This window comes from Triticum urartu, chromosome 4 (genome assembly GCF_003073215.2).
Source record: "Triticum urartu cultivar G1812 chromosome 4, Tu2.1, whole genome shotgun sequence".
NCBI lineage: Eukaryota > Viridiplantae > Streptophyta > Magnoliopsida > Poales > Poaceae > Triticum > Triticum urartu.
The window spans coordinates 122,908,701-122,935,421 of record NC_053025.1 but is presented as its reverse complement, the minus strand read 5'-3'; positions in this window follow the sequence as shown (position 1 = coordinate 122,935,421).

Below are 26,721 nucleotides of genomic sequence, written 5' to 3'. Positions count from 1 at the left end.
CAATCATAGAATTGCATCTCCGTATCACCCACAGTCTACTGGTCAAGTAGAATTGAGTAATAGAGAACTCAAATTAATTTTGCAAAAGACTATCAATAGGTCTAGAAAGAATTGGTCCAAGAAACTTGATGATGCATTATGAGCCTATAGAACTGCATATAAAAATCCTATGGGTATGTCTCCGTATAAAATGGTATATGGAAAAGCATGTCACTTACCTCTCGAACTAGAACATAAGGCATATTGGGCTATTAAAGAGCTCAACTATGATTTCAAACTTGCCGGTGAAAAGAGGTTATTTGATATTAGCTCACTTGATGAATGGAGGACCCAAGCTTATGAAAATGCCAAGTTGTTTAAAGAAAAGGTTAAAAGATGGCATGACAAAAGGATACAAAAGCGTGAGTTTAATGTAGGTGATTATGTATTGCTGTACAACTCTCGTTTAAGATTTTTTGCAGGCAAACTTCTCTCTAAATGGGAAGGCCCCTATGTTATCGAGGAGGTCTATCATTCCGGTGCCATAAAAATCAACAACTTCGAAGGCACAAATCCGAAGGTGGTAAACGGTCAAAGTATCAAACATTATATCTCAGGTAATCCCATAAATGTTGAAACCCATATAATTAAAACCGTAACCCCAGAGGAATACATAAGGGACACTTTCCAGAACGTTTCAGACTCCGAAAAGGAATAGGTATGTGGTACGGTAAGTAAACCGACTCCAAAACAATTTTTAAGGCAATATTTCTCCGTTTTGGAATATTTAGAAAAAATAGAAAATTAAGTAGCAGTCCGAGAAGGACAAGAGGGCCCCACGAGGGTGGAGGGCGCGCCCTGCCCCCTGGGTGCGCCCCCCTACCTCGTGAGCACCTCGTGTGCCTTCCGGACTCCGTTTTCTTGCACGATACGTATTTTGGTCGGTAAAAATTCACTATATAATCTCCCGAGAGTTTCGACTCCTGTATCACGCAAAATCTCCTGTTTTTGTTTCGAGCTGTTTTTCTGACAGATCTAGATTATCATGACGTCCCCAAGTGCTTCCAAGGACAAGTTCTTCGAGAAGGTCATCAACCCTTACCTCGTGGAGGTGCTGCGATCATCCTTTTATGATGGTGAACCCATGCCTTGGAAGATGGATGACAAGCCCGCATCATCAACAACACCTCCACCGTCTCCTCCAACAAAGAAGAATTGAGTATCTGGGTATGGGCACTCCACTTGGCAACTGCCAAGCTTGGGGGAGTGCCCCGGTATCGTATCACCATCACTTTTATCTTTACCGTTTTCCTTAGTTCGATCTTATTAGTAGTATCTTGATCTAGTAGAATAAAAGTTCTTAGTGTGATCTAGTTGTGAGTTTTGCTTTATTATCCTTCCATGTAATTGAGTTCGTGAGCTATATAATAAAGATTAGTGTTGAATCAAGGGCTTGATTATTTTTCCATGATCCTAAGTGAATAAAAGAAAAGAAAAAAATAAAAAGAAACAAAGAGATCATATGGATCTCATGGAGAGTAATGAGCTCACATAGAAAAAAGTATGATGAATAAAAGTTGTTGAGAGTTGACAAGCATAGTTTTGGTCATCGTTGCAATTAATAGGAAGTAATAAAGAAAGAGAGGTCTTCACATATAGATATACTATCTTGGACATCTTTTATGATTGTGAGAACTCATTAAAATATGACGTGCTAAAGAGTTGACATTGGACAAGGAAGACAACGTAATGGGTTATGTTTTCTTACATCTGAGATGAATTATATTGTCTTGGATCTTCCAACATGATGAGCTTCCCTTTCCCCCTCATGCTAGCCAAATTCTCAGCACCAAGTAGAGATACTACTTGTGCTTCCAAATATCCTTAAACCAGTTTTGCCATGAGAGTCCGCCATATCTACCTATGGATTGAGTAAGATCCTTCAAGTAAGTTGTCATCGGTGCAAGAAATAAAAATATTCCTCTCTAAATATGTATGATTGATTGGTGTGGAGGAAATAAGCTTTATATGATCGTGTGATATGGAAGTAATAAAAGCGATAGACTGCATAATAAAGGTCCGTATCACAAGTGGCAATATAAAGTGACGTTCTTTCGCATTAGGATTTTGTGCATCCAACCATAAAAGCGCATGACAACCTCTGCTTCCCTCTGCGAAGGGCCTATCTTTTACTTTTATCTCCTATACTGCAAAAGAGTCAAGGTGATCTTCACCCTTCCTTTTTACATTTTATCCTTTGGCAAGCACAGTATGTTGGAAAGATCTTGGTATATATGGCTAATTGGATGTGAGTTTTCATGAATTATTACTGTTGACATTACCGTTGAGGTAAAACATTGGAGGCAAAACTATAAGCCCCTATATTTCTCCATGTCCGACTAAACTCCATACCCATAAGTATTGCGTGAGTGTCAGCAATTGTGGAAGACTATATGATAGTTGAGTATGTGGACTTGCTGAAAAGCTCTTATACATTGACTCTTTCCTATGTTATGATAAATTGCAATTGCCTCAATGACTGAGATTATAGTTTGTTAGTTTTCAATAAAGTTTAAGATTCATACTTGATATTGTGATTGAATTATTACTCTAGCATAAGATATCATATGACAAGAATTATATAAGTTGTTGTTCTAAGAATGATCATGATGCCCTCATGTCCGTATTTTATTTTTATCAACACCTTCATCTCTAAACATGTGGACATATTTTTCGATTTCGGCTTTTCGCTTGAGGACAAGCGAGGTCTAAGCTTGGGGGAGTTGATACGTCCATTTTGCATCATGCTTTTATATCGATATTTATTGCATTATGGGCTGTTATTTCACATTATGTCACAATACTTATGGTTATTCTCTCTTATTTTACAAGGTTTACATAAGGGGGGAGAATGCCGGCAGCTGGAATTCTGGGCTAGAAAAGGAGCAAATATAAGCAACCTTTCGGGACGAAACTCCGCCGCCACGAGGCGGAACCTTGGCGGATCCAATCTAGAGTTCCGGAAGAGCTGTTCTGCCGGGGAAACTTCCCTCCCGGAGTGGGAAATCATCGCCATCTTCATCACCAACGCTCCTCTCATCGGGAGAGGGAAATCTCCATCAGCATCTTCATCAGCACCGTCTCATCTCAAAACCCTAGTTCATCTCTTGTATCCAATTCTTGTCTCCAAGTCCGGGATTGGTGCTAGTAGGTTGCTAGTAGTGTTAATTACTCCTTGTAGTTGATGCTAGTTGGTTTAATTGGTGAAAGATCATATGTTCATATCCTATATGCATATTAATACCCCTCTGATTATGAACATGTTTATGCTTTGTGAGTAGTTACGTTTGTTCCTGAGGACAAGGGAGAAGTCTTGCTATTAGTAGTCATGTGAATTTGGTATTCGTTTGATATTTTGATGAGATGCATGTTGTCTAGCCTCTAGTGGTGTTATGTGAACGTCGACTACATAACACTTCACCATTATTTGGGCCTAGAGGAAGGCATTGGGAAGTAATAAGTAGATGATGGGTTGCTAGAGTGACAGAAGCTTAAACCCTAGTTTATGCACTGCTTCGTAAGGGGCTGATTTGGATCCATATGTTTCATGCTATGGTTAGGTTTACCTTAATACTTTTGTTGTAGTTGAGGATGCTTGCAATAGAGGTTAATCATAAGTGGGATGCTTGTTCAAGTAAGAACAGCACCCAAGCAATCCACCCACATGTCAAATTATCAAAGTACCAAACGCGAATCATATGAACGTGGTGAAAACTAGCTTGACGATATTCCCATGTGTCCTCGGGAGCGCTTTTCCTTATATAAGAGTTTGTCCAGGCTTGTCCTTTGCTACAAAAAGGATTGGGCCACCTTGCTGCACTTTATTTACTTTTGTTACTTGTTGCTCGTTACAAATTATCTTATCACAAAACTATCTGTTACCACTTATTTCAGTACTTGCAGAGAATACCTTGCTGAAAACCGTTTATCATTTCCTTCTGCTCCTCGTTGGGTTCGACACTCTTACTTATCGAAAGGACTACGATAGATCCCCTATACTTGTGGGTCATCAATAAGCCTCTATCTTTCTCGGTGTCTAATTAAAACTTTGAACCCATAAATATCACGTGAGTGTTAGCAATTGTGAAAGACTAAATGATAGTTGAGTATGTGAAGTTTGCTGAATCAAAGCTCTGACATAGACCCTTCCTGAAAATAAGATGAATTGTAATTGTTTAATGACTAATAACACGGTTTGTTAGTTTTCAAGAAAGTTTATGATCTATACTTTAACATGTGAATAGCTTATTACTTGATCATGAGAAGTCCTATGAATTGAGCTACTGTTATGATATATAATGATGCTAGAAAAGGTGATTGAAATTACCGTTGATCAAACTTGTGCACCTGCTAGCATTCACACTTCATAAATTCTTTCTTTTATCATTTACCTACTCGAGGACGAGCAGGAATTAAGCTTAGGGATGTTGATACGTCTCCAACATATCTATAATTTATGAAGTATTCATGCTATTATATTATTTGTTTTGGATGTTTATGGGCTTTACTAAACACTTTATATTATTTTTGGGACTAACCTATTAACCGGAGGCCCATCCCAAATTGTTATTTTCTTGCCTATTTCAGTGTTTCCAAGAAAAGGAATATCAAACGGAGTCCAAACTGAATGAAACCTTCGGGAGAGTTATTTTTGGAACGGAAGTAATCCAGGAGACTTGGAGTAGACGTTGAGGAAGCTTCGACGAAGCCATAAGGCGGGGAGGCGCGCCCCCACCCTCGTGGGCCCCTCGAGGCTCCCCTGACCGACTTCTTTCGCCTATATATGTCCATATACCCTTAAAACATTGAGGAGCAGAATAGATCGGGAGTTCCGCCGCCAGAAGCCTCCGTAGCCACTGAAAACCAATCTAGACCCGTTCTGGCACCCTGCCGGAGGGGGGATCCCTCTCTGGTGGCCATGTTCATCATCTCGGCGCTCTCCATGAAGAGGAGGGAGTAGTTCACCCTCGGGGCTGAGGGTATGTACTAGTAGCTATGTGTTTGATCTCTCTCTCTCTCTCTCTCTCTCTCTCTCTCTCTCTCTCGTGTTCTTGAGTCGGCACGATCTTGATGTATCGTGAGCTTTGCTATTATATTTGGATCTTATGATGTTTCTCCCCCTCTACTCTCTTGTGATGAATTGAGTTTTCCCTTTGAAGTTATCTTATCAGATTGAGTATTTAAGGATTTGAGAACACTTGATGTATGTCTTGCATGTGCTTATCTGTGGTGACAATGGGATATCACGTGATCCACTTGATGTATGTTTTGGTGATCAACTTGTGAGTTCCGTGACCTCGTGAACTTATGCATTAGGATTGGCACACGTTTTCGTCTTGACTCTCCGGTAGAATCTTTGGGGCACTCTTTGAAGTTCTTTGTGTTGGTTGAATAGATGAATCTGAGATTGTGTGATGCATATCATATAATCATACCCACGGATACTTGAGGTGACATTGGAGTATCTAGGTGACATTAGGGTTTTGGTTGATTTGTGTCTTAAGGTGTTATTCTAGTACGAACTCTATGATAGATTGAACGGAAAGAATATCTTCGTGTTATTTTACTACGGACTCTTGAATAGATCGATCAGAAAGGATAACTTTGAGGTGGTTTTGTACCCTACAACAATCTCCTTGTTTGTTCTCCGCTATTAGTGACTTTGGAGTGACTCTTTGTTACATGTTGAGGGATAGTTATATGATCCAATTGTGTTATTATTGTTGAGAGAACTTGCACTAGTGAAAGTATGAACCCTAGAACTTGTTTCAACACATTGCAATACCATTTGTGCTCACTTTTATCATTAGTTACCTTGCTTTTTTATATTTTCAGATTAGAAAAACCTTTATCTACGATCCATATTGCACTTGTATCACCCTCTCTTCGCTGAACTAGTGCACCTATACAATTTACCATTGTATTGGGTGTGTTGGGGACACAAGAGACTCTTTGTTATTTGGTTGCAAGGTTGCTTGAGAGAGACCATCTTCATCCTACGCCTCCTACGGATTGATAAACCTTAGGTCATCCACTTGAGGGAAATTTGCTACTGTCCTACAAAACTCTGCACTTGGAGGCCCAACAACGTCTACAAGAATAAGGTTGTGTAGTAGACATCAAGATCTTTTTTGGCGCCGTTGCCGGGGAGGTGAGTGTTTGAAGGTATATGTGTAGCCAAATCTATACAAAATAGCTTCAAACCTATTTTTGGTATAGATTTTTTGCTCATGTGTGCTATCTATACAAATCTCAATTATATTGATCTAAAAAATTATAGAATCAAGATTAGTAAAAAGGAGGTGATTTTGCCGCGTGGATGGCGAGGGAGGTTTCTTATTTTTAGAGGATGTTGTCCTGGCGGTTTGCTAACATGTGGTCCCACGTGTCAGTGCTTTACCAAGCCGATCCGCGTCCCACATGAGGCAGAACAACGGCAGAAGCAACACGTGGTTAACTTGAAGAAGATGAGGGAGAAGCGGATTCAGCAACGAGTGAAATGATGGTTGATTCGTCCCTCCAACTTCTTTTTTTAGCATTATTACTTCGTCCCTCAACTTAACTGCGGGAAAGGTGCAGCTTTGTGATTTGACGCCTCATTGCTCATTACTATGCCGACGCCATGACTGGGTGCTTCACCCCGGCTGCTCTGCACTGTATTCCGGTATGGCACGTGGACCCGGTAGCTTGATGTCCCACATGTCGGCGAAAGGGACTAGAAGATTTATGAAAGCGAGCGCTCCACTCTTACGACGGAGGAGTACACGACACGACGGCCCAATGAACTGTCACTTGTACTGTATAGTACTATAGTTTTGCTGTTTCGCACGATCCATCGATACAAACCCGATTAAACAGGAAAGGGCGGGATTTTTCCCGCGCGGTATATGATACTGGCCATACATTTCAAAGGCAATTTTAATGTATGCAAACTGAATAATTAAGTAACAATATGATATCTAGTAAAACTAAAAACACATATGATTTATTGTGTTAGAGTGTAGTAGTAGTGATGTATTGCATAGTTGTTAGATGTAACATGCGAGAACGTGTAGAGATGTAGTTTTGGAGGGCCTACAGAGAGAAAAGTGTAATACGTTCACCGAACTTCAGAATAAGCTGATTACGGTCACTATATACGTTTTACGGTGATTATACAGTCACTTGCTCACGGTTCAGCATCGGATTGCACTCTGTTGACCGGCCAAATAGTCTGCGTGGCACCATGTTGACTAGTAAAATTGACCATGTTCCTTGTGGGTCCCACCTATCAGTTTGCATAGGGAAAAGGTCAGATAAACACAAATTTACGTAGGCGCGACAAGACTCCAACCCGTGCGCGGGAATCACCTGGTTGTGTATGTGTCTGTCAGGGCCTGATGTGTGTGCATGCATGTGTAGGTTGAGCACTTGAGCGTGAGAGTGTGTGTTGGTCGTGTGGTGTACTGGTGTGTGCATGCATGCGTGCGTGTGTGCATGTGAGTGTTGCGTGCGTACGTGGCTGCGTGTGTACGTGTGAGTGTTGCGTGCGTGCGTGGGTGCATGTGTTCATGTGAGTGTTGTGTGCATGCAGTTTGTGTGCATGCGTGCGTGTGTGTATAATCACCACACCAGCTCTTGTGTGTTAAAACAGACGGCTCAGCATACCAATACAAGGCCACCTTGTTTGTTGTGCCTGCGGTCATGACTTCGAACCACCGTCCAATATTTTTTTGTCGTTTGTTTTCATTCTTACTAGCAAGGTGCCCGTGCGTTGCACGTAACATCAAGATGCATTTGTATGACAAGTTTATCTTGTGAGAGAAAAGGATGAACGAGGGAAGGCCTTATTTGCAAATGTGGAGACGTGTGTGGGTACCTTTTTGCAAAATTGCCATAGTTTCTTTCCTATCCGTCAGATATAAACCGAACGGCCTATATTGCAGGATGGCAGGCACACCATCATCACCAACTGTTTTTATAAGAGTGTAGATGTAGAGTAGATACAAGCCGACAGGTGGGCCCGATGGTAGTGAGATAATGTGATGCAACACTAGAGGCCACGTGGAGCGTTTAATTGGTCAACTAGTCGTGTCTAGAGCAAATACAGAGTTGTACGGTGAGCCCGTGACTGTATAATAACCACAAAACGTAAATGGTGACCATAATGAGTGGATTATGAAGTCCAATGTATGTATCGTGCTTTCGCTTCAAATAAAATGATCGTCACTGTATATATCGCGAGAGAAAGATGAAACATGCGTGAATCTGCTGGGGGCTTACTTTTAGAGGACCTGGAGATAGTTTGTGTGCGTACGTGAAAGGTGCGTAGAGGGGGGTATGCGATGGAGAGAGAGATTCTCTTCGTTTCTCTTTATTATGACTAACTTTATATATAGTATAAAAATATACAAATTCACAGTGCGGAATAAATATCATTGTGGGCACCACGCAATGCAAATTAGCGTTCATACTCCTCCATATAACTTTGTAATGTTGTATATATGTAGAAATTCTAAAATAATTTTTTTGGCCACACTTTATTCAAAAGGAATGTTGTATGCGAAATAAATGTGAAGAGAGGGATTTTTAGATCAATGGGGTACGTGATGTAACATGTGTGAATGTGTAGTTGATGCATTTGGCACGGCCTAGAGAGGTATGTGTGTGTAATACGTATTCGAGAGAGGCATGGATAGAGGGGCTGGCGGGGGCTGGGGGAGAGATAGCACGAGAAATGAGAGTGGTCTAGAGAGAGAGACGAATATGAGGTCACGGCGAGAGATTCCCTTGAGTGTGTATATGCAAGGGGGGAGTGGATAGAGGCACCAGGAGAATTTTTTTGTGTGTGTGGTGTCTGTGTTGGTATGTGTGGGTGTAAGAAGATAACGAGACGTGGGGGCAGAGGGTGTGTCACCGCGTGAGGTCCGGTGAGTCAAGGTGAGGCCCTTCGTTCGGTTCCATCCTGCGCCACATTGGTCGGCCCGTGACGCATTTAGGGAGACCCATGGATGACTAGTCGTACAAGACAAATATGTAACGCCCGGATAATCTTGCTACAGTAATCCCACGCTAATCATGCCATGTCATCACGGTTACTGTTGCTAAACGTCCGTTAGTTCAAACCGCGTCAAATTCAAATTTAAAATTTAAAATTAATGTCGGCAATAAAAGTTTTCAAAAAATTGAAACAGAAATGTTCGGTGGTTGCCAAATATTACAAAGGTAATTGTGATGCAGCAAACACATTTTTATAAAATGTCTAATTAATTTAAAAGGTTTAAAAACAGAAGTGCAGATAGATAAAAACAAAACAAAAAAAAGAAAAAAAGAAACCCCCTTGGGCCGTGCCAAACTGGGCCAACCCAACCGGCCCAGCCGGCCACCCCACCGGGCCGGCCCACCTCCCCTCCTACTAACCCTCCCACCGTGACCTAACCCCATCCCACGATCCCCACTTCCCCCTCCCCACGTCTCCCTCATCCTCCCACTCCGCCGCCACACACGCGCACTCACGCACACTCGGTGGAGCGGGCACCCGAGCCGCCGCACCCCTGAGGCCGCCGCCCGCCGGCGCCGGGAACCGCCACCCCCGGCCTCCTCCTCGCGGCTCCCAACCTCCTGCACCGCACCCCCATCCTCCTCCCCACCGGACTGCACGCCGCATCGCCTCGCCCTCGTCCATCGCTGCCCGGACTCCTTCGTCGGCCTGCCTCCCCGTCGAACCGTCGTCTCCGTCCTCCTCCCCAAGCCCCGTTGCCTAGACCCCACCATCCCGCGGTGAGCTCCTGTGCCGAGCGCACCATCCCTCTGTCCCGTGTCTGCCACGCCCGACCCCCTGGTCACCGCACCTCGCGGCCGGCCTCGCCGCGGCCGCGCCCCCCCCCCTCGCTGGTCATGGCTCGGGTCCGTCCCGCTCGGCCTCCGCCCCCTTTGCACGCGCCCGGCTACCACTTCGCCCGCGCCCAAGAACATCGTCGCCGTGCCCGCTGTCCCGCACCTACGCGACCCCGCGCTCGCCTGCGGCCCCGACGGCCCCTACTGCAGCTCTGCATCCCATGCCTCTGCTCTGCACGCCGCTCGCCCGCGCGTGCGCGGCCTCGCCTCACCAGCGATGTAGCCTCGCCGGCCCGCACCCCCTGACCACCAGTCGCACCGGCCCCCTTCCTCTCCCACTGGCCGCGTCGGGCGCCGGAGCCCACGCGCCCGCTCCGGCCCCATTCCGGCCTTGCCTCGTTACCGGGCAGGGCTGCGGCTTCGCCCGCACCCGCCTACCCGTTAAGGCCCCTGTGCCTATGACCAGTGGGCCCGGCCCCAGAATGTTTAAACAAAAAGAAGGAATTAAAAAAAATTATTAATTAATTAATTAAGGATTTAATTATGTTAATTAATCATATTTAGATTAATCTAATCAGTAATTAACCTAATAAATTAAATAAACTAATTAAAACCTGATTAGTTAGTCTCAGACTATGACAAGTGGGTCCCACTGGACCCACCGGTCAGGTTTGACTCTGGTCAGCGGACCGTTGACCGCTGACGTCACCCTTACGTCATGCTGACGTCACCAAACACTGTTTTGGATAATGTTGAACTAAATTAATTAAATAAATTCTAAAATTGATTTAAACCTTTTAAAAATCATATAAAATAAACCGTAACTCAGATGAAAATACTTTCTACATGAAAGTTGCTCAGAACGACGAGACGAACCCGGATACGCAGCCCGTTCGTCCGCCACGCATCCCTAACCTATCGAACTCGCAACTTTCCCCCTCCGGTTCACCGGTCCGAAAACGCGAAACACCGGGGATACTTTCCCGGATGTCATCCCCCTTCACCGGTATCACCTACTACCGTGTTAGGGCACCTCTAACGCCGTTACTTGTCATGTCATGCATCACTATGCATATGCTTGCATTATATTTATTGTTTCTTCCCCCTCTTCTCTCGCTAGACACCGAGACCGACGCCGCTGCTACCCAGTTCGACTACGGTGTTGACGACCACTCTCTCTTGCCAGAGCAACCAGGCAAGCCCCCCCTTTGATCACCAGATATCGCCTACTCTTCTCTATACTGCTTGCATTAGAGTAGTGTAGCATGTTACTGCTTTCCGTTATTCCTATCCTGATGCATAGCCTGTCCTTGCTACTACTGTTGTTACCATTACCTGCTATCCTACTGCCATGCTATACTACTGGGCCGTGATCACTTCGGGAAGTGATCATGGGCATATACTATACACTTTATACTATTACATTACTTGTGATGTTGTTCGGAGATGGGGGCTGAAGGGGCAGGTGGCTCCATCCTGGTAGAGGTGCGCCTGGGTTCCCGACGGCCCCCGACGGTTACTCTAAGGCGGAGCGACAGGGCAGGTTGAGACCACCTAGGAGAGAGGTGGGCCTGGCCCTGGTCGATGTTCGCGGATACTTAACACGTTTAACGAGATCTTGGTATTTGATCTGAGTCTGGCTACTGGCCTATACGCACTAACCATCTACGCGGGGACAGATATGGGCACTCGACGTCATGGTATCAGCCAAAGCACTTCGTGACGCCAGCGACTGAGCGGCACGCGCCGGGTTGGACCGCGTAACATGACTTCCTTTGTAATGGAGGTTGCTAGGTCTGCTCTCCGGCCGCGTATGCAACGTGCAGGTGTGCTATGGGCGATGGGCCCAGACCCCTGTGCGCTTAGGTTTAGACCGGCGTGCTGGCCTCTCTGTTGTGCCTAGGTGGGGCTGCGACGTGTTGATCTTCCGAGGCCGGGCATGACCCAGAAAAGTGTGTCCGGCCAAATGGGATCGAGTGTGTTGGGTTATGTGGTGCACCCCTGCAGGGAAGTTAATCTATTCGAATAGCCGTGATCTTCGGTAACACGGCGACTTGGAGTTGTACCTTGACCTTATGACAACTAGAACCGGATACTAAATAAAACACACCCTTTCAAGTGCCAGATACAACCGGTGATCGCTCTCTCACAGGGCGACGAGGGGAGGATCATCGGTTAGGATTATGCTATGCGATGCTACTTGGAGGTCTTCAGTCTACTCTCTTCTACATGCCGCAAGACGGCGGCTGCCAGAAGCATAGTATTCGAAAGGACTAGCTATCCCCCTCTTATTCCGGCATTCTGCAGTTCAGTCCACATATGATAGCCTTATTCCATTTGATACCAATGCATACATATGTAGTGTAGATCCTTGCTTGCGAGTACTTTGGATGAGTACTCGCGGTTGCTTTCTCCCTCTTTTCCCCCTATCCCTTCTACCTGGTTGTCGCAACCAGATGTTGGAGCCCAGGAGCCAGACGCCACCTTCGACGACGACTCCTACTACATCGGAGGTGCCTACTACTACGTGCTGCCCGCTGACGACGACCAGGAGTAGTTTAGGAGGATCCCAGGCAGGAGGCATGCGCCTCTTTCGATCTGTATCCCAGTTTGTGCTAGCCTTCTTAAGGCAAACTTGTTTAACTTATGTCTGTACTCAGATATTGTTGCTTCCGCTGACTCGTCTATGATCGAGCTCTTGTATTCGAGCCCTCGAGGCCCCTGGCTTGTAATATGATGCTTGTATGACTTATTTTATTTGTAGAGTTGTGTTGTGATATCTTCCGTGAGTCCTTGATCTTGATCGTACACATTTGCGTGCATGATTAGTGTACGGTCAAATCGGGGGCGTCACAAGTTGGTATCAGAGCCGACTGCCTGTAGGAATCCCCCTTCCACACTCCTTGGCCGAAGTTGAGTCTAGACATTACAAAAACTTTTACTAACATGGTTGTGTGCCTTATGGGCCCACGTCGCCATCTGGGTGGTATTAGGATCTTTTACTCCTCGATCCTTACTCTGGGACTCTGAACTCTCTCCTACTCGGGTTAAACAATTTTACTAACTCTAACACTAGGATCCCGTGACCACGTTCACCCCAAAGTTGGATAAGCCCTAGTTATTCTTTAGAGTAGTACTTGAACATTATCCACATTGTCATTTGACTCCTGTGAAAACATCTTTGTTTTCAGATGGAACCCACGAGGCAGGTCGTGCGCCACATGACGGCCATTGGTGCCTCAGGATCACCTGCTGTGTTGGTTGAGATGATGACCTATCTGGGTTATCGCTGGCACCCTGAGTACACCGTCTATGAGGAGTATCAGGACTTCAACCAGGAGCAGTACCGTGCCATCGTCCACCTCTACTCTCGAGAGTATGACTCCACTACCGTGCTGCACACTGCTCATGGTGTTGGAGTGACCATCGACATGGCGGTCCACGATGCTGCTTATGCTGCTCTGACACGTCTTCGCGGAGAGTATCAGGAGTTGGACACCTCCCCCTTCAGGCACATTGTTATCGCATCTGATGTTGGTGCGGAGGGATACTACACTGCTGCCTACTCCACTGTCACCCGAGAGCCCTTCTACCATCAGAACCTGGTTCTGCATGCTGATGGGCTGGATAGAGCTAACCGAGCTCTTCGCCACGAGTTGTACACCACCCGTCAGCACCTGTATCGTGCTCTGACGCTGTTGCACCCCTCTGTCCGATCTGGTGATCTGTCGCGTTCTGTGGTCTACCCTACCAGGACCGTGATGCCTCAGGGTGTCGGCTGGCCAGATGTGGGAGGCTACTCTCCTGCACTTGGTCCTCTCCTGCCACCTGCGCATCGGGTTCCGCACCAGAGTATCCGCGGACCCCAGGCTGCTCGCGTGGAGGTCTTCCCTTCGCGACACTACCAGCTGTCAGGCTACACCTACCTCCACAGTTCCACCTGGGACTGATGAGGGCTTACTTATTAGTGTTAGATGCATTCGTCGCGAGCCTGCGTGCCGCCTATGATGTCTTAGCCTGTGTACCGAACTCTGTGTAACGAACTCTATGCATGATCTCTTTTGTAAGATATGCCGACTACTATGTAGTATCTATCGTGCTGCTTTCATTGTGCATGTTTCATCATGAATGATTCTCGTCTTTGCAATTTTCTCAATGCTGAACTACCCCTGTTATATATTAGCAGGATGGTTAGACCAGGTGGTCGTGGTCGTGGTGGCAACGCCCCACCACCGCCTGAGTACATGACTGGTATGATTCAACAGCTTGAGATGAATTGCCAGTTCATGGAGAATATGATGGCTCAGTTTCCTCGCCCCAATATGAACCAGCAGCCAACCCCAGTAACTCTGCAGGATTTCATGCGCCTGAACCCAACTGTGTACCGCAGCTCAACTCAGCCTCTGGATGCTGATGACTGGCTCCGTGACATCACCTATGAGATGGAGTCTGCTGATGTAGCCCCTGCCAGCTATGTCACCTTTGCTTCCTTCTTCCTGAAGGGACCCGCGGCTCAATGGTGGGACAGCCACAGGCGTACTCTGCCAGCTGGAACAATCATCACCTGGCCAGACTTCCAAGCTGCCTTCCGTGCTCGCTTCATTCCTCAGGGAGTCATGGACCGGAAGAAGCGTGAGTTCCGCAACCTCACCCAAGGCAACAAGACTGTTGAAGCTTATCAGCGGGAGTTTTTGGACTTGTCCCGCTATGCTGAAGAGGACATTGCAACTGATGCACGTAGACAGGAGAAGTTCCGTGATGGCCTTCAAGCTGACATCAAGCTCGCACTTCTAGTGCATGACTTTGCTGATTTCGCCACTCTGGTGAACAAAGCCATCAATGTCGAAACTGGTCTGCAGGAATACCAGAGCTCTCACAGGCGCAACCGTGACACAGGCTCATCTTCGGGCCCGTCTTTGCAGAAGCGCAAGATATGGATTCCCAACAGCATGTACCAGCCGAATGCACCTGCCCCAAGGCAGACCTATGCTGCACCTCGTCTGCCTGCTCCTCCAACTAGGCAGCCAAGACTTCCAGCTCCACCACTACAAGCTCCTGTTCCCACTCCTAATAATGGTCTGTGCTACAAGTGTGGTCAACCAGGTCACCTTGCCAGGAACTGCAATCAGAATCAGAATCAACTGTCCCTTCCCGCAACTGGCCGTGGAAGCAACCAGCCCCACAACAACAGTGCCAAGTCTTATGGTCGTGTTCATGCCAACCACGTTGATCTCAACGAAGCTCAAGACCAGCCTGCTACTGTGATGGGTACACTCCTCGTAAACTCAGTACCTGCATCTGTTTTATTCGATTCAGGAGCATCGCATTCATTCATGTCAGAAGATTTTGCATACAAGCATGACGTTAAATGTGAGGAGATGAACACTTCGGTATTGGTAAAAACCCCCGTGGAACAATGTCAAACCTCACTGGTTGGCATCGATGTCCCCGTGGAAATTGAAGGGCTGGAATTCTATGCCTCTCCCATTATCCTGAAGTCGTCTAACATCGACCTCATTCTGGGAATGGATTGGTTGAAAGCGCATACTACTTCTATAGTTTGCGCCACTAAGGTCGTCCATCTGCTACACCCTTCTGACGAGATAATAGCTTACCAAGCTCATCTAGTTCAGAACGCCGAGGCACGACTTTATGTCTTGAATGCATTGAACGCTGCGCCACTCGAGGGCATTGAAAACATTCCCGTCGTTCATGAATTCCAAGACGTCTTCCCAGAAGAACTTCCAGGGATTCCCCCTGCTAGAGCTGTCGAGTTCATCATCGACTTGAAACCCGGCACCACCCCTATAGCTAAACGACCCTATAAGATGTCGCCGCATGAACTCATTGAGCTTAAGGAGGAAATCGACAAATCTCTTGTCAAAGGTTTCATTCGCCCAAGTTGCTCTCCTTGGGGAGCACCTTCTCTTTTTGTTAGGAAGAAGGATGGGACAAACCGATTGGTCCAAGACTACCGTCCTATAAACCAAGCTACCATTCAGAATAAATACCCTCTTCCTCGGATCAATGATCTTTATGATCAACTGGCTGGCTCATCAGTGTTCTCCAAACTCGACTTGAGGTTGGGTTACCACCAGATCCGTGTTCGTGAGGAGGACATCCCAAAAACCGCCTTCGTGACTTGGTATGGATCATACGAGTACATCGTCATGTCATTCGGCTTAACGAATGCTCCAGCCACCTTCTCTCGTCTGATGAACTATATATTCATGGATTACCTCGACAAGTTCGTCGTGGTTTATTTGGACGATATCCTTGTATTTTCCAAGAACGAAGAAGAACATGCTGCACATCTTCGTCTTGTGCTGGAAAAACTTCGAGAGCATCAACTGTATGCTAAGTATTCCAAGTGTGAATTCTGGCTCCCCGAAGTAACCTATCTTGGGCATGTCATCTCCAAGGATGGTATTGCCATCAACCCTGAACGAGTTCAGGCTATTCTCGATTGGACTCCTCCGAAGAATGTCAAGCATGTCCGAAGTTTTCTCGGTCTCGCCAGCTATTGCCGTCGATTCGTCGAGAACTTCTCCAAGATTGCCAGGCCTCTGACTAATCTGTTGCATAAGGGTGTCAAGTTCGAATGGACAGAAAAGTGTCAGGAAAGTTTCCAGGCGCTCAAAGACAAGTTGACTTCTGCCCCTGTGCTTGCACCACCTGATACTAAGGACTTCGTCATTTACTGCGACGCTTCCCGTCAAGGATTAGGTTGTGTCCTAATGCAAGAGCGCAGAGTGATTGCTTATGCCTCCCGTCAACTGCGCCCTCATGAAGAAAACTACCCAGTTCACGACCTCGAGCTTGCTGCTGTCATTCATGCACTAAAGCAGTGGCGGCACTACCTTCTCGGTAATCATTGCGAGATCTTCACCGATCACCAAAGTCTGAAGTATCTGTTTACTCAGCCAGATCTGAACCTCCGTCAGCAGAGATGGATGGAGACTGTTGCAGACTTTGACGTGGATATATCATATACCCCCGGCAAGGCTAATGTAATGGCTGATGCCCTGAGCCGCAAGTCTTACTGCAACCACCTCCAGGTTCACAAAGTTCAGCCCTCGCTTGTCGAAGAATTTAGAAAGCTGAACCTCCATATTGTTCCTCCTGGAGCACTCGCTCCCCCTCCCCCGGAGTTCCGCAAGATGAATCTTCTTGTTGTTACTAAGGGTTCTCTAAATACCCTGGCTGTCGTACCAGATCTCGTAGCTGGTATAAAGACTATTCAAGGTTATGACTCTGAAGTCCATAAGATTAAACGCCATCTAGCAGAAGGAAAGCCCTCATTCTTCTCTATCGCCGATGATGGCGCCTTGTATTTCAAAGGCCGCCTAGTGGTACCATGTTCGAAGAAAAACCTGGATAAGACTAAAAGGGTTATGCAAGAAGCCCATGATACGCCTCTGTCCATCCATCCTGGTAGTACGAAGATGTACCAGGATATTCGTCAAAGATTCTGGTGGTCTAATATGAAACAGGACATTGCTCGTTATGTTGCTGAGTGTGACGTTTGTCGCCGCAAAGCAGAGCATCAAAGGCCTGCTGGAACTCTGCAACCTATCTCTATTCCGGAATGGAAATGGGACCATGTTGAAATGGACTTCGTCACTGGATTTCCCAAATCGCAGAAAGGTAATGATGCTATTCTTGTCGTCATTGACCGGCTTTCCAAAGTTGCCCATTTTCTGGCGGTCAAAGAGACAATCACTGCTAGTCAGCTTGCTACTCTCTACATGGCCAGAATTGTTTCACTTCACGGAATTCCACTGGTTATCAGTTCAGACCGTGGCAGCTTATTCACTTCAAGGTTTTGGGCGAGTTTCCAAGAAGCTATGGGAACTCATCTGTCATTCAGTACTGCGTTTCATCCTCAGTCGCAAGGACAGGTTGAACGTGTCAACCAAGTTCTCGAAGACATGCTTCGAGCTTGTGTAATCTCATTCGGCAAGAAATGGGAGGAATCTCTTCCATATGCCGAGTTCTCTTATAATAATAGCTATCAAGCTAGTCTGAAGATGTCCCCCTTCGAAGTGCTATATGGACGAAAGTGTCGAACCCCTCTGAACTGGTCAGAAACTGGGGAACGTCCACTCTTTGGTCCGGATATTATCCAACAGGCCGAAGAACAAGTTCGCATTATTCGCGAGAATCTCAAGACTGCTCAGTCACGTCAGAAAAGTCAGTATGACCATCATCACCAAGACATGGTCTACCAACCTGGCGAAAAGGCTTATCTTCGAGTTACACCAATGAAGGGTGCACACCGCTTCGGGATCAAAGGAAAGCTAGCTCCCCGCTATATTGGTCCTTTCACTATTCTCGAAAAGCGTGGAAAGGTGGCATATCAACTGGAGCTTCCACCGAACCTTTCTCAGGTTCACGATGTGTTCCACGTGTCACAACTCCGACGCTGCTTCAAGGACCCAATCCGAGCAGTGGATCATGAAGTGCTTGAATTGCAACAATACCTCTCCTATATAGAGCATCCGGTCCGCATTCTCGACCAAGCTGAACGCCGCACACGTCAGAAGGCGATCAAGTTCCTCAAGGTCCAGTGGTCGAATCACTCTGAAGACAAAGCCACCTGGGAACGCGAGGATCATCTTCGTGATGAATACCCCGCACTGTTTCCTTCTACCTCCTAAATCTCGGGACGAGATTTCTTGTAGTGGAGGAGATTTGTAACGCCTGGATAATCTTGCTACAGTAATCCCATGCTAATCATGCCATGTCATCACGGTTACTGTTGCTAAACGTCCGTTAGTTCAAACCGCGTCAAATTCAAATTTAAAATTTAAAATTAATGTCGGCAATAAAAGTTTTCAAAAAATTGAAACAGAAATGTTCGGTGGTTGCCAAATATTACAAAGGTAATTATGATGCAGCAAACACATTTTTATAAAATGTCTAATTAATTTAAAAGGTTTAAAAACAGAAGTGCGGATAGATAAAAACAAAACAAAAAAAAGAAAAAAGAAACCCCCCTGGGCCGTGGCCCAACTGGGCCAACCCAACCGGCCCAGCCGGCCACCCCACCAGGCCGGCCCACCTCCCCTCCTACTAACCCTCCCACCGTGACCTAACCCCATCCCACGATCCCCACTTCCCCCTCCCCACGTCTCCCTCATCCTCCCACTCCGCCGCCACACCGCGCACTCACGCACACTCGGGTGGAGCGGGCACCCGAGCCGCCCCGCACCCCTGAGGCCGCCGCCCGCCCGGCACGGGAAACCGCCACCCCCCGCGGCCCTCCTCTCCTCGCGGCTTCCCAACCTTCCCTGCACCGCACCCCATCCTCCTCCCCCACCGTACTGCACGCCGCCATCGCCTCGGCCCTCGTCCATCGGCTGCCCGGACTCCTTCGGTCCGGCCTGCCTCCCCGTCGAACCGTCGTCTCCGTCCTCCTCCCCAAGCCCCGTTGCCTAGACCCCACCATCCCGCCGGTGAGCTCCTGTGCCGAGCGCCACCATCCCTCTGTCCCGTGTCCGCCACGCCCGACCCCCTGGTCACCGCACCTCGCGGCCGGCCTCGCCGCGGCCGCGCCCCCCCCCCCTCGCTGGTCATGGCTCGGGTCCGTCCCGCTCGGCCTCTGCCCCCTTTGCACGCGCCCGGCTACCACTTCGCCCGCGCCCAAGAACATCGTCGCCGTGCCCGCTGTCCCGCACCTACGCGACCCCGCGCTCGCCTGCGGCCCCGACGGCCCCTACTGCAGCTCTGCATCCCATGCCTCTGCTCTGCACGCCGCTCGCCCGCGCGTGCGCGGCCTCGCCTCACCGGCGATGCAGCCTCGCCGGCCCGCACCCCCTGACCACCAGTCGCACCGGCCCCCTTCCTCTCCCACTGGCCGCGTCGGGCGCCGGAGCCCACGCGCCCGCTCCGGCCCCATTCCGGCCTTGCCTCGTTACCGGGCAGGGCTGCGGCTTCGCCCGCACCCGCCTACCCGTTAAGGCCCCTGTGCCTATGACCAGTGGGCCCGGCCCCAGAATGTTTAAACAAAAAGAAGGAATTAAAAAAAATTAATTAATTAATTAATTAAGGATTTAATTATGTTAATTAATCATATTTAGATTAATCTAATCAGTAATTAACCTAATAAATTAAATAAACTAATTAAAACCTGATTAGTTAGTCTCAGACTATGACAAGTGGGTCCCACTGGACCCACCGGTCAGGTTTGACTCTGGTCAGCGGACCGTTGACCGCTGACGTCACCCTTACGTCATGCTGACGTCACCAAAGACTGTTTTGGATAATGTTGAACTAAATTAATTAAATAAATTCTAAAATTGATTTAAACCTTTTAAAAATCATATAAAATAAACCGTAACTCAGATGAAAATACTTTCTACATGAAAGTTGCTCAGAACGACGAGACGAACCCGGATACGCAGCCCGTTCGTCCGCCACGCATCCCTAACCTATCGAACTCGCAACTTTCCCCCTCCGGTTCACTGGTCCGAAACGCGAAACACCGGGGATACTTTCCCGGATGTCATCCCCCTTCACCAGTATCACCTACTACCGCGTTAGGGCACCTCTAACGCCGTTACTTGTCATGTCATGCATCACTATGCATATGCTTGCATTATATTTATTGTTTCTTCCCCCTCTTCTCTCGCTAGACACCGAGACCGACGCCGCTGCTACCTAGTTCGACTACGGTGTTGACGACCACTCTCTCTTGCCAGAGCAACCAGGCAAGCCCCCCCTTTGATCACCAGATATCGCCTACTCTTCTCTATACTGCTTGCATTAGAGTAGTGTAGCATGTTACTGCTTTCCGTTATTCCTATCCTGATGCATAGCCTGTCCTTGCTACTACTGTTGTTACCATTACCTGCTATCCTACTGCCATGCTATACTACTGGGCCGTGATCACTTCGGGAAGTGATCATGGGCATATACTATACACTTTATACTATTACATTACTTGTGATGCTGTTCGGAGATGGGGGCTGAAGGGGCAGGTGGCTCCATCCTGGTAGAGGTGGGCCTGGGTTCCCGACGGCCCCCAACGGTTACTTTGAGGCGGAGCGACAGGGCAGGTTGAGACCACCTAGGAGAGAGGTGGGCCTGGCCCTAGTCGATGTTCGCGGATACTTAACACGTTTAACGAGATCTTGGTATTTGATCTGAGTCTGGCTACTGGCCTATACGCACTAACCATCTACGCGGGGATAGTTATGGGCACTCGACGTCGTGGTATCAGCCGACGCACTTCGTGACGCCAATGACCGAGCGGCGCGCGCCGGGTTGGACCGCGTAACGTGACTTCCTTTGTAATGGAGGTTGCTAGGTCTGCTCTCCGGTCGCGTACGCAACGTGCAGGTGTGCTATGGGCGATGGGCCCAGACCCCTGTGCGCTTAGGTTTAGACCGGCGTGCTGGCCTCTCTGTTGTGCCTAGGTGGGGTTGCGACGTGTAGATCTTCCGCGGCCGGGCATGACCTAGAAAATGTGTCCGGCCAAATGGGATCGAGCGTGTTGGGTTATGTGGTGCACCCCTGCAGGGAAGTTAATCTATTCGAATAGCCGTGATCTTCGGTAACAGGACGACTTGGAGTTGTACCTTGACCTTATGACAACTAGAACCGGATACTTAATAAAACACACCCTTCCAAGTGCCAGATACAACCGGTGATCGCTCTCTACAGGGCGACGAGGGGAGGATCATCGGTTAGGATTATGCTATGCGATGCTACTTGGAGGACTTCAGTCTACTCTCTTCTACATGCTGCAAGACGGAGGCTGCCAGAAGCGTAGTCTTCGAAAGGACTAGCTATCCCCCTCTTATTCCGGCATTCTGCAGTTCAGTCCACATATGATAGCCTTATTCCATTGATACCAATGCATACATATGTAGTGTAGCTCCTTGCTTGCGAGTACTTTTGGATGAGTACTCACGGTTGCTTTCTCCCTCTTTTCCCGCTATCCCTTCTACCTGGTTGTCACAACCAGATGTTGGAGCCCAGGAGCCAGACTCCACCTTCGACGACGACTCCTACTACACCGGTGGTGCCTACTACTACGTGCTGCCCGCTGACGACGACCAAGAGTAGTTTAGGAGGATCCCAGGCAGGAGGCCTGCGCCTCTTTTGATCTGTATCCCAGTTTGTGCTAGCCTTCTTAAGGCAAACTTGTTTAACTTATGTCTGTACTCAGATATTGTTGCTTCCGCTGACTCGTCTATGATCGAGCTCTTGTATTCGAGCCCTCGAGGCCCCTGGCTTGTAATATGATGCTTGTATGACTTATTTTATTTGTAGAGTTGTGTTGTGATATCTTCCCGTGAGTCCTTGATCTTGATCGTACACATTTGCGTGCATGATTAGTGTACGGTCAAATCGGGGGCGTCACAAAATATATCATAATTGTGAAGGACTCTGTGTCCATGACAAAGCCGGATAAGATTTGTAACCCTAGGTTCTCGGACTAAGGTAACCCCTTTATCTCTGATATTACTATTCATCCAACCTAACTTTAAGGGGCATCCTACAGAATGCTCTGCTAGAATCATACTCGTCGATTAGGAAGAGAGGTGTGAGACAATGCGTGAGAGACAGGCCTAAAGATAATGTGCGTACAGGAGACACGTAGGCAGGTCTATGTATATAGAAAGGGTCGATGGGGATTGTGCGTGTGTATGCTTGCTGAGAGGAAGAGTGCTTGTGATAAAGGTTAGTGAAAACAGTCGTAAATGGTTACGAGAGGGAGGGAGGGTTATATCGAGAGCATGTGTGCGAGAAAGACACCTCGGGAGAGAGTGTGTGAGCATGTGTGAGAGACCACCGATGGAGAGTGAAACTACACGTAAAAGACTGCTGTACACATTGATTAAAGATATAAATTGTATCCAAATATTAGGATGGGATCATGATATTTGCAATTCGCGTAAGGAACGGTCATTGATCCATCAGACATCTAGATTCTATCGAATTTGAGCATGTCTATGTTATTATTCGACACAATTGATCCACATAGTTAGTATTTTGAACTCCAGACAATGCATCGCTTTAGCAATCGAATATAAATGAGTATAGTTCATGTTGTGTGTGTAAAGCACATTATACATACGAAAGTTACACAATGAACATTATAAATAGCTACCTATGAACTAGCATACATTTGAATTCAACTTAAGGTGGTTTTAAAAAAATCGAATTCAACATGAAGTCCATTCAATTATTTGAATTTGATATCATGGCATTTGTAAATCATACCTAAATTATGGGGGCACCAATCTTTGCTCTGATTTTGTACATAATAGCATATGTAGTCGTGTACAAAATAGATTCAAATTTAGCTCCTCCATTCCAAAATAATCGTAGTTATAGGATTTTCAAGTGTCAAAATTTCAAAAAGAAGCGGATAATTTAATGAGGTTTTCAAACATACAAGGTCAAATATAACGTTGTCTATTTAGGTCAATCCTCAAGTTCAAGAGTACTCTAAACGTGAATGCTTGTGTTTCAAAATTTCGAACGAAGCGCCAAAAGAGCCTCTACTCGCCCGAAACCGCGTGAGACCAATGTTTGGTAGTACAAGGAAATTACTTTTCTAATAACTCCGACCCGTGAAACCTACCGGCCCGACGTCCAAAGGTCTAAACCGGGGTAGGTTTGTAGCTTCATCTAGACGCCACACAACCGCATCCGAAAAACATTCATACACAATGGCCGCCTAAGCACACATGCGCGCGGCCGAAATCGCTCCCGCCCACTATTTGGGACACCTGGGATTACCATCCTACCCCCGACCCGCAGTAGGTCCGAAATTTAAGAGGGGGGCAAAGTTTGTACTTTCCCCAAATTTCAAACAAGCGCGTCCCATCTTCTGTTCAAAAAAGCCAAAAACAAGTGCGTCCCAGACCGAAACATTGGTTCTCCCCCCCCCCCCCGCCCACCCGTCCGATTCCCCATTCGTACTCCATGGGCGCAAAAACTACCTCTCCACCAGCCATGAAACCCCGGCGTCCTCCGTCCGCCACCCCATCCCACCCATCAACCGCCGCCCTCCTCCATCACGCCGGAGCTGATACCCTGACGCCGTCGTCCACCGCAAGCTCAACCGCAACGCCCTCCACGGCTAGTAGTTGAAGCCGAGGCCGAGCCGTCCATACCCGAGCCAGTTCAACCACGTCGTCCTATGCCTCACTACTGCCGCTCCAACTTCACCACCCTCCACCGCACCGGAGCTGTTCCTGCTACGCCGTCCTTCGCCGCCTCGGATCTGCTTCCCCTCCGCCGATATACGGCCACGGCAACACAGTCAACAATTTGGCCATGGTTTTGTCCAAGGATCCACGGTTCTCCAAAACATCGGTTCCCCCGGGAGAAAAAAGAAGATCGCCACGACATATGGAGGAGACCACACTGGCAACCGATAAGGGTACTTCTCTTCCCTTATTCATGCAAATCTTACGTGTCTGCTTGCACGGTATTCATCCCACAGAAGACACTAGTTGACCGCTTCTTCTTGATACTAGATGTTCCTAGTAACTCGCGATGCACAAGGTTTCTCTTCATATACTATTTCACCTTAGCTAGAAGTCCGTCGCCCCCTGAATTTCAATTCTTGGTCAGTTGATTCCCAATTAATGGAAGCATTCCCCAGTGTAACAGGTGCTAGTCCGCCTATTACATCGGGGAAGCAGCGCCTCGGTGTTTATCTTAGGGGCGTGTGGGGCCTAGAGCTACTGGCGCCCGATCTGGAGGTCGTCCGGGATTAAAGAGATGGCTTGGGGCGCAAGCACGGCGGTGGTGTGAGGTCGAGGGGAGGGTGGGGCGGCGGAGGCAGGGGTTTGGGCCGGTGGTCGCTGGCGGTTCGAGAAAGATCGTCAACGGTGACTAGCGGGAGGTAGACGAAGGCCATCTGTCTGTTCCTTATAGATCGGACGGCTCATTAAAAAATCGACTGACCTATTTATTTTTAGTCGACTGTTATCTTGATATGACCACATGTGGTGGTGTGCTGGAGGAGTACCTGCATTTCCTGTGCTCATATATTACAAAATCAGACGGAGTAGAATCTAATTTTGTTTGCCATGCAATGTTGTAGAGCTATCATATGTCTCCTGTCATTTATTTTTCAGCCACCTGCTATCTGCTGCTTTTATAGTGCACTAGTTCTGCACACACTTCACGCATACTCTCACTATTGTGTTTTTATGCAAGGGTATTTCAAAGTCTGCCTCGAGAGAAGCAGAAAAGAAAAGAGAGAAGTTGCTCCAGCTTTCTACGCGGGTAAGCACTGCACGTTACAGCGCTATAAAGGGTGCTGTGTCAGCAGATGGAGACGGTAAACGTAGCTCCGGAGTTGATGACCTCGCTCACAATGAACCACCATCCCAGGTGCTTGCTTTAACTTCACAGTGTCATATGTGGTTGCATGTTCCATACGGTGTCTATCTTGTATTCGAAAGGCCGAAGTCAGTCTTTATTAAGATAAGGAAAGATATTTTTTACATGAACCACCATTCCGTGAGCACCAGTCAGGGCACTGGCCGAGCCAGTGACAAGCCCAACAAAGACAGGCATCACCTGGAAGCCACCTAAAAAGCCGTGATGGTGGTGAAGCAGCCCGCCTCCCACCAGGATCTCGGGTCCTAGATGATCATGCTCACCACTCCAGCCGGATGTCTAGCTTGTATTGCTTCCAATTTGGTTCAATTGCATCTGCTTAGCTTACACATTATACCTTTGAATATGACATGCCTTTCTGTTTTTGGTACATACTAGTACATCTTTGTGTTAACCATGTTCTTACATCAAACTAATGTTATTGTGTATCCCTCATCAATCACTTATGATGAGGCAGTCAGGAAAGTGGACTACTCCTCATTTAAAGAATGCAGCGTCAGCCTCCCGACATGATTCTCAAGAAACATCAAGGCTAGATGAAGATAGTGAACGTGGCTCTATAGTTGATTACCGCATTTCCCCTACACTAGCATCGCAGGTGCTTGCTCTAACTTGGCAGCGTGATATGTGGTTGCATGTTGCATATGGTGTCTAGATTGTAATTCTTCCAATCTAGTTAAACTGCATGTGCTATTCTGCTTAGCTTATACATTATACCTGTTAATGTGACATGCCTTCTTGTATTTAGTACATAGTACATATGTCTATTAAGCATGTCCTTACATAAAACTATTGTTTTTTTGTATCCCGCATCAATCAATATGACGAGACACCTTTAGTATATGTAGTGCGATATTAGTTGCATCTTTCATATGATTTATAGCATGCACTGCTTCTAATTTGTTGAAATTCCATTTATGATGGGACACTTTTAACTTGGCAGAGTCATATTGGTTGCATCTTTCATGTGGTGTCTAGCTTGCATTGCTTCTTATTTGTTGGAATGGTTTCTGCTTAGTTTACACAAACAGTTGTGAACATGCCATGTCGTCCTATTTTTCGTACATATTCCATCCCGGTATCATGTGTTTGCCTTACATCAAATTAGTGATTGTCAGTATCATGCATGAATGAGTTCTGAAGAGAGAATTTTATTGCTTTTTCTTGTCGGTTTTACTTGACAATTCAAAATCAATAAAGCGGAAGGAAGTTAGCAAGGCAGCGGATAAAGGTGCTCCTTCCAAACGGAGGGCCTCTACAGTTTCTACTCCTCCATCCCCCCAAGATGATTTCCAAGACAACACATGCATAGACACTCAACGTAGCTGTGTTTATGATGAGCATGTCTCCCCTAGTGCACCATCACTGGTGCTTCCTCTAACTTGACACTGTTATATGTGGTTTCATGTTATGTGTGATGTCTAGCTTGTATTGCTTCTAATTTTGTTGAATTCCATCTTCTTACTTTACACATTATACTTGAATAAGACACGT